Genomic DNA, 8,287 nt, shown 5'->3' with positions numbered 1-8,287 from the left:
TTATAAGGGCCCAGCCCTGCCCCCTTCCAGTCACATGGCCGACCTAGTTAATCCCACAATCCACAGCTGAGCTGCCCTGGTGATTGGCAGCTGCTCTAATCCTTACTCAGGAACGGGGCACCCAAGTGGCCCCGTGACAGTAACGGACAGAGCAGACACATGAATGGCTGCATGCCTCTGGGAAAAGTTCCCAACAATTTTTGTATTTGGCCTTTGAGAAATCAGGCCCAGATGGTTGATTTGAGTTACAAGTACCAGAAGCAGAAGGTTGCATTTTACAGTCCAAATACAATCCCTAGTCAGGATTTATGTCTAATACAGGAGTGTCACAGGTCACAGTGTTACCATAGCAAGTGCACACATTGCATGAAAATAGATGTAAATATGCCAAGGCATCTAGTTATGCCCTGGGCTATAAATCTTACCATTCCTCAGCTCACTCCAATAACAATCAACAAGTGCCAAGTACCCAGTGTAGGGGAGTAGAGAAATGTCACATGAGTGAAAGTGCTACTGTCATAGCTATTTGGAAGCATGTTAGACTTAGTGAAGATAGTTGCCATTGGCTATACAGGAAGCAGAAGAGAATCTAACTCAGAAAGGGCTCCTATACATGTGCACTAAGGCTGCTGGAGCGTGTTAATTACAGTGCTCCAACAGACTCCTGTCACGTGTATCAGCATGTCCGTGTTGAAAAATGGTGTCAGTGGCACTTTAACTACAGCTCATTTGACAAGCTTTAGTTAAAGCACCCCCACCACCATTTTTCAGTGTGGGAATGCTGATACACAAGATGCTCTGGGTGCTTTAATTAGAGCAGCTCTCAGAGTTGCCTTTAATTAAAGTGCCCCCCACCCCGCCTCCTGGAACATATGTATAAACATCCAAAAGCCATGTCCAGACTAGAAAAGCCTTTTGTTAAAAGGCAAAAAGACAGTAATAAAGCATGATTTGAAAAAGACACTTCTCCTGTATCTCCACATGCAAAAGCAGTACCTTTCAGACAGAATTACCAGGCTTTGTATTCCTTACAGGGACCATTAAATAGATAGGAATGAACTAACAGGATTCTGAAGTGCTGTTTCAAGTCAGGCTAACTATTCACAGTCCAACTAGAGTTTTTAAGGAGCATCTCCCAAAGGGTAATTTAGTGCTCTTCTCTCCCCTGCTTTTACCCATGGCACATTCTAGGTTGTTGGTGGTGTTTCAGGAATTGTGCCTTGTAGTTGTATGTGAAGGTATGAAGTAGCAATCTTGAGGATCCCTTGGTTAACAATTACCTGCAGGTGCAGAAGACTGTACTCAATGGCCCCAAGTCTCCCTTCAGTCCTGTACCCATACATCAAAGTCCCTTCACATTTCTCAGTGTGCAGGATTGGCCATTTGGACAGATGAGGCAGTAGCAAGTTCAACTAAGAGCCATTTTTCTGCTCTAACAGAACAGCTTGAGGAAGGTAGTGGTCCCAGATAGAAAGGATTTTGTTAATACAGTGGTCCGAGGGGCAGAACTACAGCCATGGCATACAACAAAAACACCTCCTGGAAAGCACAAATAATCCCTCACTCCAGTAGGATAAGGCAGGGTAAGGTCGTTGCTCTATAGCAGCAATTCTCAACCAGGGAGGCCACAAGATCCTTTAAGGGGTGCTGCTCAATATTAGCACTACCTGCACCTCCAGAAATGTAATATATCTCCAGTGCACCAAATGCCCTGATGGAAAGTATGTAGGAGAAACTGAACAACACCTGTGCACAATAATGAACGCACACCACAAATCCATTAAAAGACAAAAATATCCAACTACCTGCAAGTGCCCACTTCTCACAAGACAATCACTCCCTCTCCAATCTCTCAACTCTAATCTTCAAAGGGAATGTACAAAACACCTTTTGTAGATGAGCCCATGAACCTCACTTCATAAATCTACTGGATAGAAAAAAAATCATAGACTTAATATGAATGTTGGATTTATTACACATTATAATCTACCTGACATCTAATTCACCAGGTAACCTGCCTGAAGCTAACCCCTTACATTCCTTCACACAGCTCTCCACCCTTTCCCCCGCCATCTCTACCCATTGTCTTCCAAACTTCCAACTATTTACATTTTCACAGACTTCTTGTTACACTTGAGCATCTTCTCTACCTTGGAGAACTCATAACCGCAGCAGTCTCCTATGCCTAAGAAGGGTGTTTGTCCCTGAAACCTTGCAAAGAATTTTTTTCAAACTATTTTAGTTGGTCTAATAAAAGATATCACCTCTACCCAAAGAATCTTGCCTCCCCAACACTTACACATGGGTCACAAAGAATCCATGGTATCAAAAACATCCTGCCCTGTTGTGGTCATTCTGAGTTATTTGCAATAGAAGAATTGCTCTATTATTTTTCTGTAGTTGGAAGGAAGGAAGGAGCTAGCATTTTTGAGGGGTGCCTTGAGTCTAACAAGGATGAGAACCATGGTTCTAAGGCCACAGCCACAAGGATTTCTATGGCACAGCTAATTAAGAAACCAAGTGAGACCTCAGAAGGGGCAGTCCCAGCGGGGTCACAGCATTTGCCAGAATTGACAATTAAGAGCAACCATCTCATCCCTCCCTGGGAAACACAGATGTTGAACCCAACTTCCAGAGGACCAGAGCAACTATAGCTCCCCTGATTTCAGCTGGGGAGGAGATGCCCTGTCCCTCTGAAAGCCACACCCTAGAGATCATTGACCCCATTTCCCAAAGTTGCTCCCCCCACCCCCAGGAGCCTGTTTCCTGTCATTCTCAGTATGTTGGCTCCCGCAGGGGAGACTAGAGCTGAAATGAGAGGTGCAAAATCAGAGGCCATTCTTTGCTGTTAATAGGCAGGGAATTACCTCTGTTTGTTTTCTCTGCGTTTCTTTGGCTTGGCTGAGGGCCAGAGGGGAAGGTCTAGTAGTGTAAGCCTCATGCTTGAAATGCCTCAGTGACTAAGCAGCCATGTCTCCTCAAGGGCGTTAAAGGCACTGCAGGCAGATGGAGCAATTAGGTCTTCAAGCATTGGTCTGCCTGGTCTCCCAAGAGCTTCCTGTACCACTCCCCTGATAAAGCCACTGTGCTATTACCTCTCCTTAGAGAGGGTCAAGGCAACCCCGGAACATCTGAAGCAATCTCCTGGCCTTGTGACTGCTGCACTTTAGTCCTGTTAAGTCACCAGCTCAGGCTTTCCCCACCTTTCATGACCTTCCCCATCCCACCCCCACTTCACCTGCCTTTCCCTTTGAACCCTGTCGCTCCACCTAGGTGGTCCCAGGCTTGGTGGTTTAATGAGCTCCAGGCTGGATGTTTCTGACCAGCTCCCCCTGCACTGCTTGCAGCAGATGGATGCAAGATACCGGGCACTGCCAGAGCCATGGGGACAGGCCCCACCCCAGACTCTGCTTTGGGCAGCGTCAGGAACTGGGGCTCCATCTCCTCCCCTTGTCACCCTTTCCCTGGCTGCCCTGTCCTGTGTCTGATCTGTCGCAGCATTTCTCCTCTGCTCCTCCATCTGTGTTTGCACCAGAGTGAAAGGAAACAACTCCCAAATGCCACAGTGGGAAATGGCATGAAGGCAACTGGGTTTCAGCCTGCTACACACAGGGCCTGTCTGCATGCACACAAATGCGCCTTTTCTAATGTGCATTACATTTAGTACTAAGAATAAAAGTCATGAGGCACTAAACTGGCTGCACTAATGCCCCATAGCACATTCACATGCTTTTTTCGTGATGCCACATGCACAGCAAACTACTTTACTGTGCATCACAACTTTTTATGTGAGGCTTTAATGGGCACTCAAATAGTCTACATACAAGAAGGGAAAGGTTAGCCTCTGCTCTCCACAGCTGCAGGAATTCGCTGGTGCTCAGGCTTAGTACAGCCCTCACTGGGCCTGAAATAGAAGAAAACCAAAATCAAAACGCAGTCCCAATGCCACAGCAACCCCGACCAAAACCCCGGGGCGATGCCAGGGCAGGGGCTGCCCCCAAACGCCAAGAAGACAGTGAGCCCGGGATAGCACCCCGCTGCAGCCCCACCCCAGGAGCCACCGCACTCCGCACGCGCCTGCCGCGGCCGGACCGCGCCTGCCCCGCGCCTGGGGGACCCGCACGCACTCCCGCTCCCGCTCCCTGTCCCCGGGGCGCAGCCAGCGGAAGTGATTTGCATGGCTCCACCCTGGTGGGCGGGGCGTCGGCAGGGAACATGATGTAACACGCTTGGCTCGGGCGGCGCTGCCGGGGGGGGGAGGGGCGGTCTTAAAGGCGCAGGCGCAGCGCGGTGTCTTGAGCGCGTCCCGGGCGAAGGTAGCGGAGGGCGAGGCGCTGGCGGGGATCGGGCTGGAGCAGGGCAGAGCCAGTGGGCGGTGCAAATGTATTTATTCATAGATACCCATGTATAACAGCACCTCCGACAGCGACAGCTTCTCCCGCGACCGCTCGGGCTTGCTGGACAGTCCAAAACACATCTACAGTTACACCCTTCGTACTCCACGCACCCGCACAGTCCCAATCACCTCGGTCCTTTCCCGTTCCCTGCCTGGTTCTCCAGGCCTTTCACTCATCCTTGGATTCATCCTCATCCTCCTTGCTGTCTTCAGCGGGCTTGCCTCTGGAAAGTCTAGACCAGCCCCTTCTCTTCCATATGGTGCAGCGTTGCCACACCTACGACAATTATATTTGTACCATAATTTCAACCCTTGTAAGATGTACGACAGATAATAGTAAAGGTGTTCAAAGTGTACTATAACTCTGGAGGCAGCTCATTGATGAAGCATGTACGAAACCCAAGTCACTCCCAGGGAGTCTTAACTGACTTTTGGGTTGGCTGTCAGCGCTTTCTTATGACGACTTGCCTCGAAATACAGAAAGGCGTCAGCCTGGATGACCCAGTTCTCACTCGCACTGAACTGGAATTTGACAGGGACTAAAGGGGGGCTGAGTAATATTTCCCATTTACAGGCAGTCCTCAACTTACAATGTTTCGAGTTACAAGGTTTCGCACTTACACCGTTTATAAATTGTCACCATTTCAACTTTATGACGTCAGTTTTGACTTTACAACACTTGATCTGACACCAAGCCACGCCAGCGAACAAGTTCGCTGTATCACCCATCTCCCTGGAGAACATCTGTCCAGACTTCCTTGGACACTTCCTTTAAGAAAGCAGACAAGACTCCAGAAAAACCTGCAGCCAAGACTCCTGAGAAGACCCCAGCCAAGAACCTTCAAAAAGTCCAGCAAAGTCACCTCGAAGAAGTCCTTCCAAATCAATATGATTGCTAGTTACAATATAAATACATTAATGTAGCTATATTACTCATCTATAATTGATTGAGTACAAAATTCTGGGTTATTTTTGGTGAAAATAGGGTATCAGGCCTTGGTTCAGAAACAAATCTCCCATTTATAACATTGTTTCCTATGGGAAAATCAGTTCCAAGTTATAACGTTTTGACTTAAGACGTGGTTTTCAGGAACCAATTGTGTTGTAAATCTGAGGACTGCCTGTATCTTTAATTGGAGCTTTACAATGAGCAATATAAAGTAACTGCATAATGATCACATAACTAAATCTCATTGTGTAATAATACTAAAAGCTTTTGTTTTAAATACTATATGCCGTCTTAAATCAGTAGAAAGTCAAAGGGGTTTTGTGCTTGCCTCCTTTGTAAATTCCAGGCATGTACCTAATGCAGTAAGTTGCAAAATAAAGTGTAAAAAATTAAAATGCATTGACCTGAACTGTAAAGCTAAGAGAAAAGAATAACCATAGTAATAAATTTAGTTTAACCCATCAGAGAAAGAATTAAACAAAATGTCATAGTGGGCATTGTCAAGTAGAGTGGTGTAGGATGTGATGTTAACAGCATACAGCAACATGACGTTACTTAAGAAAGAATTCATAGATTCATAGATGATTAGTAGGAGTCCTATGCTGGCCTGCGCCTTCCTTTTACTCCCTACATACCTAAAAATATACTTTCTGTTGTCTTTAATTTGTGTTGCCAGCCCTAGCTCTGTAGTTGCTTTGGCCTTTCTAACTGCCCCCCTGCAAGTGCGGGCCAAATAGATACACTCCTCCTTGGTAGCTTCCCCCTGCTTCCACTGCCTAGATGCCTTCTTTTTTGCCCTTAGGCTCCCCTGGATTTCCCTGTTTAGCCAAGGAAGTTTTTTGTCTTCTTTCCCTCTTTTCTCTCGTACTGGGATTGTCTCCCTCTGCACCCAAAGGATTGCCTCCTTTAGGAATAACCACCCTTCCTGGACTCCCATCTCACCAAGACTTCTATCCTGCAATGCGTCATTGACTACACTCCTGAGCACACTGAAGTTAGCCTTCATAAAGTCAAGCACTTCCACCCTACTAGTTATCTTATCCACCCTATGCCGGATGGTGAATTCGATTGATTGGTGGTCACTGTCCCCAAGGTCCTACCAGGTCCTTCCGGTAGCCAACACCAAGTCCAGTAAGGCATTTTCCCTAGTGGGACTATATACCTTCTGCATTAGGTGAAGGTCCTGCACACAGGTTAGGAACCTACGTGAATGATTGGATTTGGCTGACTGCTCCTCCCAGCAGATGTTGGGGTAGTTTAGGTCACCCATGACAACCACGTCCCTAGACTGTACGGCCTCTGAGAGCCACCTCAAGAATCCCAAGTCTAGCTTTTCCTCCTGGTGTGGTGATCTGTAGCAGACCCCACCAACACACACCAAGTCCCTTTCCCCTCAACCTCCATGTATCCTAACCTACAATGCCTCAACTTGCTCCTCCTCTAGTCCCATTTTGATTAGGGTAGATGTATAATGCTTCTTTACATAGAGAGCAACCCCGCCTCCTTTCCTCCCTACTGCGTCCCTTCTGTACAACCTGTAGCCCTCAATATGTACCACCCAGTCATGGGTAGGGTCCCACCAGGTTTCTATTAGCCACATTAAATCAAAGTTATTATGTCTGCCATCTAGAGCAGGGAGTTAGCACCCCAGCAGTCACAGGGAGGAATTATGTGTACATCAGGCTGATGTCATGCTCCGGAAGTAAGGTGGTGCTGGCACCGTTGCCCTCTGGGCAAGATGGATAGCTGTTTCTGATGGTTTCAAACAGGGCTCTATAAAAGGCACATGAAATGCTGTGCTTAACTGACAGATACATTAGCTATGACCCTTTTGGCTGGATATGGCCTCTCCTTGTGCACCAAGACTTAGCCCACAACACTGCCACCCTCTGCCCAAGCTCTGGAAGCCACCATTGAACTACTAGCCTTCTACAGTGAAACAGGTAAAGGAGGGAAGGACAGGCAGGAGAGGAAACTGTGGTTGGTATGGCAGAGGAGGGAACAGATTTGCTTAGGTATGCATCTTTGTGCCAGGCCACCCTGAAGCAGGACCCTGTACACTGAAACAAGTTACTTATGCATTTAGACTGTGTTCCTTTCCCCTACTTCACCCCTGCAAGATACAAAACACACTCAATTCATTGAATGCATCTGAGTGGGGTTTAAACAAGCTCTTCTCTTAGGCAATTAGATCAGAAGGGTTTCAAACAGACCAGTGTGTCCTACTTAGTCTTTTAAAGTCTGTATCTCTCACTTAAGCCTTGAGTGGCATTTCCTGCTGCTAAGTGTTTCATACATGCACTCTCCCTCTGTTTCCTTGTTAGAAAAGGAAAGAGGTGTTAGTAGCACACTGCTTCTGAAGACAACAATTGCACTCCAATGCATAGAGCAAATTATCTTTTCTGTCCTTCCATTTCCATCTAGAGGGACTCTCTGCACATTCAGGGAAAAAAAGATAAGAACCTCATTCTTTGCAAACAACTTTATTAGAATAAAAAAGTAGATAGAGCTATTCTAAACAGACCAAATTATGCATAAAATTACTTTATTTCCAGTTTGAGCAGAACTGCACACCAGCAGGTCTCCTTTTAAGGCAATCTACATAGATTTCTTTCATGTGGAAGCAAGTTTCAGTAAAAGAGTGGATCACATGACCTGCAACTCAAATCCAAGTTGCTCATAGACTCTCACCATAGCCACTTTCTTTGGGGAAGATGGGTCGGTTCCACAGAAGGCCTAGCAACATTTGATTTTACAACTTAAATATTTTTGCTTTATTTCAACTAAACTGCGTAGGTCTGCTTTTGCCCTGATCAACATGGAAGAGCAACTTCTAGGAAGTCAGACTAACACATCAGAAATCATGATTATAATTAAAATGCTGCTGGAGGGTAAAGGCCAACTTCCAGTGGATGCCCAAATGTTCTTTGTTTTGGGGTCGG

General features: G+C 46.5%; 1 protein-coding gene across 1 annotated transcript in view; it reads right to left on the bottom strand.

The window, feature by feature from the left end:
- The window catches only part of LOC109299232 (ribonuclease inhibitor-like), a 22,593-nt gene extending 18,751 nt beyond the window's left edge, over positions 1-3,842 (bottom strand). Inside the window, exon 1 of the mRNA XM_019519824.1 lies at positions 3,825-3,842. The gene's annotated coding sequence lies outside the window, so the exon portion shown is untranslated. The remainder of the gene's footprint in view (positions 1-3,824) is intronic.
- Between the last annotated feature and the right edge of the window lie 4,445 nt (positions 3,843-8,287).

This window comes from Gavialis gangeticus, unplaced genomic scaffold, assembly GCF_001723915.1.
Source record: "Gavialis gangeticus isolate Ggan-Ray unplaced genomic scaffold, GavGan_comp1, whole genome shotgun sequence".
In the NCBI taxonomy this organism is placed as follows: Eukaryota; Metazoa; Chordata; order Crocodylia; family Gavialidae; genus Gavialis; species Gavialis gangeticus.
The sequence above is the reverse complement of the archived record's forward strand: the minus strand, read 5'-3'. Positions and strand labels throughout refer to the sequence as shown.